Raw genomic sequence first — 6,216 nt, forward strand, 5'->3', positions numbered from 1 at the left:
CATCTTTTCAGACGTCAAGTCTTTTTAATACTGTGCTTATATCAATAACATCATCTCCTTAAAAGTCTATGAGAATTTAAAGATTGAAATAGAATATCTAAACACTCAACTGTTTCATATTGATTGTTTCAAGAAGTGCATTTTGACATCAACCGTTTTATATCTTTCTCTTTCTCTTCGCCATTTTTCTAGCCATATTTAAGAATCATGAAACGTTGAGACCATTCTATTTTTTTTTTCTTTTATAATTCAAATTCAAAAGCGTGTCTGATTTCTATAAAGCCTTAGCATTCTCACCATTTCTATGAACAAAAGCGATAGGATTATGAATCTTGAGGCCACTTAAAAAATGATGGAAGCGAGGCAGTGCAGAGCTGAAGCCTAAATAAGAAATAAACCTCCATTGTATTTCTTGATTTATTTTTAATTTATTCATTACATTAGATTTTGTTCCCATACTATTTTAAAACTTTTTTGTTTGTAATACATTTAAGATTTCGGTATGAATTTGACAAAAGCACCATATTTGGTTCTTACTATTAACATCTAAAGTTTTGCGGGTGCATCAAAGTGAATATTGTTGGAAGTTCATTTATATTAATTCATTTGTGAAGTTCAATAGTAAAAATATCATATACTAAATTGCACCACAGTTGCAGATGCCAATTTCATTATTTCTTTTTAAATTGAAATTAATTGTGTACTTTCTTGGAAGTCTAAGTTAATAATGTCTTAGCCTAATGGTTAAGACTAAGGTTGAGGTACCATAAATAAGTTCGAATTCATGGGTTTGAGTTCCACCAGACGTGTGTGGGTATGTGTCTCACTTTATGTGAGTGTCGTAATTTATTACTATCTATTATTAGTTATATTAATGTATTAATCAATACAAAAAAATAATGCTATAGTAACAAATTTTTTTGCCATGGACTTTGTCACGACTTTGCGATGAAATTCGAAAATTGAGATTTTCGTGACAAAATAGCAATGAAATGTTGCAATGGACATTCCGCTGTAAAAATCGGTCAACTTTTGGATGACCCACTTTTGTTGCAAGTCGTTGCAAAAATCGCGGCAAAAGTTGCCACAGAACATATCTGTTGCTAATTTGCAATGGTTTATGCAACAACTAAAGTCTGTAGTTAAGCTTGCAATGGATTTTCAAATTATATAAGTTGCTAATAATTTTTAATGAATATTGCATCTGAAAGCAACCATTGCAATTTAATTAAACTTTTTGCATCGATCTTCAAGTTACAAAATTTTCAAGGAAAAAAGGAATTACTTTTGACACCAACTTCTTGGTATGTTTCCCGTTGCAAATTAAGGAGTTGAGTGTTGCAACTGTTTTTGCCCACAGACACGAACCCGTGACAAAGTTTGATGATAAATTTGCAAATTTGTACAACACAAATATAATGCATTATTTATGAAATTACAGTTTTACCTCGAATTTTGCAGCAGATGTGAGGGTCGTGGCAAAATTTGCTGCAAAAAGGCAGAAAAAAGAATACTTACAACCTTATTCATTCTTGTTCTGTTATCTATTTCTTTACCTATTTTTACTTCTCATATCTTTTACTATACTGTAAGTTTGATCTTCTATGTAAGATGTAACTGTTTGTGATCAAGCCGGTGCAACAAGTCACACACCTGGAGGTTTAGCTAGCTTACATTAAGGTATGTACAAAAATTTTTGCTAGTGTATCTATATATATACGCATTTTAATTTAAAATTTTTTAGTTTATTATCTATGTTTATTAATTAAAATAGTATTTAAATCAAAAATTAAAATATGTGTTGTACTATTAATTGTAGGGCTTTTTTGCAAGAATTTTTGTTTTGGTAAATATAAATTTTATTAAGTAAATGGTACAGCCGTACAATACAACAATATTCAAAGCGTGGTTTCTCCCTCAACAGGCAAGGGATACGCCATAATCTATAAAGCACACAAGAACTAACAGAGGGAGGTAATGTAACACTAAGTATCCTCTGCCGAACATCTTCTAAAATAAGGAAAGCTAGCAAGTCAGCCACCAGATCCGTCTGCTCAAATTGCGTTTGGGAATTATCCAAATGGACGCTTCCCGTAAACGCCCGTTATGCAGCCATTCTAACCAAATGGATATCCTATTGCAGCATATCACATCACATAGCTTTTGGCACATTAGTGCATGATTTAGGGTTACAATATCATGCAATCCCTAATTGCTTTCCTCAATTAGTTTAAAAACATCCCTCCAAGCGTCTTTTGCATATTCCTGATTCGTTGTTCCTTTCCATAGGAATGTGCGCAGCCGCTTCTCAATCTCCCGGATAACCCCTTTAGGAAGGATAAATGTGGAAGCCCAATAGACGTTTAATGCCATGAGGACGGATTTAATGATTTGAATACGACCGGCATAAGACAAGGCTAGACCTCCCATCTTTTAATGCACTAATCAATCTTCAATAGCAGTGGCTGACAATCGATGATGAATAGTTTAGAGGACAAGAGTGAAAGTCCCAAATACCACATTGGAAGATGGCCCTCCTGAAATCCAAGCACTGCAAGTAACTGGTCCCTCATCCCATGAGCCGACCGGAAAAGAAAACCCGAAGTCCTAACAAGGATGCAAATAGATCCAACCCCTGCTTAAACACACTAATAGATTCCAAGTCAACCTTGAAGAACAGAAGAAGATCATCAGCAAACACCAGTTGGAAGAGGCGAGATGGCTCATATTTCCAATGGAACGTGAAATGTCCATCCTGATCAATCCTCTGCATAAGCATCAAATGCAGAACCTCCATCACAAAATAAATAAATATGGGGATATAAGGTCACCCTGTCTCAAGCCCCGAGATCCCATAAAGAAGCCATTCGGTTTACCATTAATGCCCACCGAAAAGGAGGTGGTCGTGACACACTCGTCAATCTATCGAATGAATGGTGCTGGAAATCCAAACAATTGAAGCACCGTCAACAGAAAGTCCCATTCCACAGTGTTGTAGGCTTTCCTAATGTCCACCTTGAGGGCACAACGTGGAGGAAGGTGCTGCTTATGCTAATAATCAATTGTCTCCAATACTACGCCCAGAAATGAAGGCAGTTTGACATGGGCTAATTAATTTATCCAGTACACTACTCAATTTCTGCACTAGGATTTTAGTGATAACTTTATAAAGTACATTACAATAAGAGATGGGTCTAAAATCCGCAACTAGTGTAGGAGAATATACCTTGGGGGTAAGCACCAGGAGTGTAGTATTGACTTGTTTAAGCAATTTTCCCGTAGTAAAGAAATCCAAAATTGCTTTCGTGATTACATTGCCCACAATGGGCCAAGTTGCTTTATAAATCGTGACGAATAACTATCTGGACTAGGGGCTTTATCCTCACCGATATAAAAAATGGCCTATTTAACGTCCGCCGCAGTGACTGGTTGGAGGAGTTCACGAGTCTCCTCATTGATAAGATGCCATGCCCAAGGTCTCAAATACCTGAGGTAAATCTCTTGCCTACGTCGCTCTCCCCCTAACAGAGTCTGATAGAAGGAGATGAACTCAGAAATCATCGCCTCTGGCTTTGAGTGGGTAGTCCCATGCTCATCATTTATCTGTAGGATGCGCCTAGATGTACGTCGCCAGGCGATCTTTCAAAAGAAGACTCGAGAACATTGATCCCCCCATTCATCCATTGCATTTTCGCCCTTTCCTGTAACATAATTTGTTCATATTTCACTGCTTTAGCATGCATCAACCGACAACAATGCTCCAAGTGGAGGAAAAGATCATTCTGTCTATCCAAGCTGACCAAGGATTGTGGCGTCTCAAGAAAACCTTTAGGGAGTTTGACGTTTAAGGATAGATCCCCCTTATGCCTCCTTTATTTCTGGAGCACAAGTTTTAATGCCTTGAGTTTGCAAATGATCGCATACATAGGCGCACCAACGATGTCATGATGCCATACATTCTGCACATTGAGAATAAAATCTGGTGAAAGCGTAAGGTAATTATCAAATCTGAACATACCTCCCAATTGTTGGTGAATGTCCCCATTCAGTACTAGTGGTGAATGGTGTCGGGTGCCTCATGAGCCAAGTGTCATTAATAAAAACTCGATCCAATGTCTTCCATAGAGTACGCGAATCCGTGCTACAGTTATGCTACGTATACCATTTCCCCTTCGTGGGTAATGGAAGTAACATTGTGTCCATAATACACGCATTAAATTCCTCCATGACCTGCCTTATATCACCTGTGGGACTACAAACTTTACTAAGGTCCCGCACAGCATCGAAATCTCCACCTACTAGCCATGGAACCTCCTCACATTGACCTGCCAATAAGTTCAACGAGACTCGACGCCCAACAATATCATTAGACCCATAAACAATAGTAATAAACACAGTTTCATGCAGTGCTTGAATGGACACACGACAGTGAATAAACTGGGCACTCAATTCCAGCATAGTAACACCAAGAATATCATCATCCCATGCAATCCAAACATGATTACCAGCTGTAGTTGGGTCCAAAAACCACTTCCAGTGGGGTAAAATCGCTAACTGAATGCAAGTGATATTATTAACATGGACACAAGTTTCTAAGAGATCAATGAATTGTAACCTGAACTCAGCCACAAGGTCTTTCAGAGCTAGCTGATGGTCTCATTTGTTCAGGCCACGGACATTTCATATAGAGACATTCAACATGGATCACCACTGATAGGGCTGCTGTCATTAGGACCCCGTATATTGCTATTTGCGTCATCATCAAGTAGAGTGAGTGCATCAATGTATTATAAATGACAAGTTCCTTACCCTTCCCCCCTCCATCTCCATCCGTACGGGTTGTGGGGGTTGGGACGTCCGTGCGTTATACCTTCGATTCTTCCTTGCCACCTGAATTGTGCATTTTAGTCGGCTGTGTAGGCGTGGGGGGTTGGGCATGTAAACCGAGATCGGGGGCTTTGTAGGCTTCGAGGGTTTATTTGAAGGGCACTCCTTCGATGGATGATCAAGGCTCACGCATGTAGTGCACTTAGGTGGTAACCATTCATACTCAACATCTACCTTACACAACAATGATGTGTTTCAGGAGTTTGAGCTAATATCAAGCATGCCGCATACACGAGCGAAATTCAGTTTCGTGCATGCTCTCGTGATTGCATCAGGATAGAGTGGCTTGCCAATTCCACTCGCCACAGTACTAAGGCCATCCGTTGTCCACAACTCAACTAGTAAATGCTGTAGTTTAATCTAAACGGGGACTTGTGTATGTTTAAGATTCCTCATCACCATTTCGGATTTCTATTTTTGAAGGAAAATCGGCTGTCCTTGGAACAACCAAGCTCCCCCCCCCCAAATCAGCTCCTCCATGGCAACAATCGATTAAATTAGAAGAAGAAAAAAGCTGTTCGCGGTGGCAGTGAATTCCTTGAGAGATGGCCAAATGGATGTCACAAACCCTTTAAATGGTGAAAGTATGGTCTTTTACCTAGAAAATATCCCACGGCTATAGCCTTCCACCTTCGAGACCCATCTCGAATAACCTCCAACGTCGGACTCACAATCACCTCTCCATTTTGCAATGTAGGAGGAATATAGGACAATGTTTTCAGTGACAAATTGTTGAACGCATGAGCAATTTTATCAATGGAATCAAGAATCTCAAAGTATGTAGCTAGCGGGATATTGCCAATGAATAAATCAGTGGTAGAAGGAACAACCTGTTGTGCCACGATCTGAAGAGTGGCATGCTGTTCAGTCACGGTCGGGAACGAGACAAGCGTCGAAGTTGCGACGTTCTCCACCAGTTCACGCCGCGTCGTTGGGAGGAAATCCATACTGGTGTGCACCGTTAATGAAGTAGGATTTTGGCGCAGCCCTAGGCGCCGCCACCAAGTCATTCGTAAACCTCACGCAATGGGTGCGCATCCACGAACGGAAACATGGCCATCGATTTCACAATACTGAACCTCTCCTCCCACTGCGTTTTCAACTTCGCCAAGGCTGCCATGGAATCTTCATCTCCTATATTGATCACCTTGTGTGCCAGATGGAGAAATTGGTTGATGTTGAAGACGTCACAAGCGCGCAGCTGTTTGGGCGTCTCGTCGCCTACCTCCATTGTTGCACCACCAAACCCTAGTGGTCGCCCATGGGGAGTCAGCCTATTATCATCCGTCTCCTCCCTGGTGTCGCCATCCTCAACCACGACCAAGGAGG

Source organism: Sesamum indicum, linkage group LG4 (assembly GCF_000512975.1).
Source record: "Sesamum indicum cultivar Zhongzhi No. 13 linkage group LG4, S_indicum_v1.0, whole genome shotgun sequence".
Lineage (NCBI taxonomy): Eukaryota > Viridiplantae > Streptophyta > Magnoliopsida > Lamiales > Pedaliaceae > Sesamum > Sesamum indicum.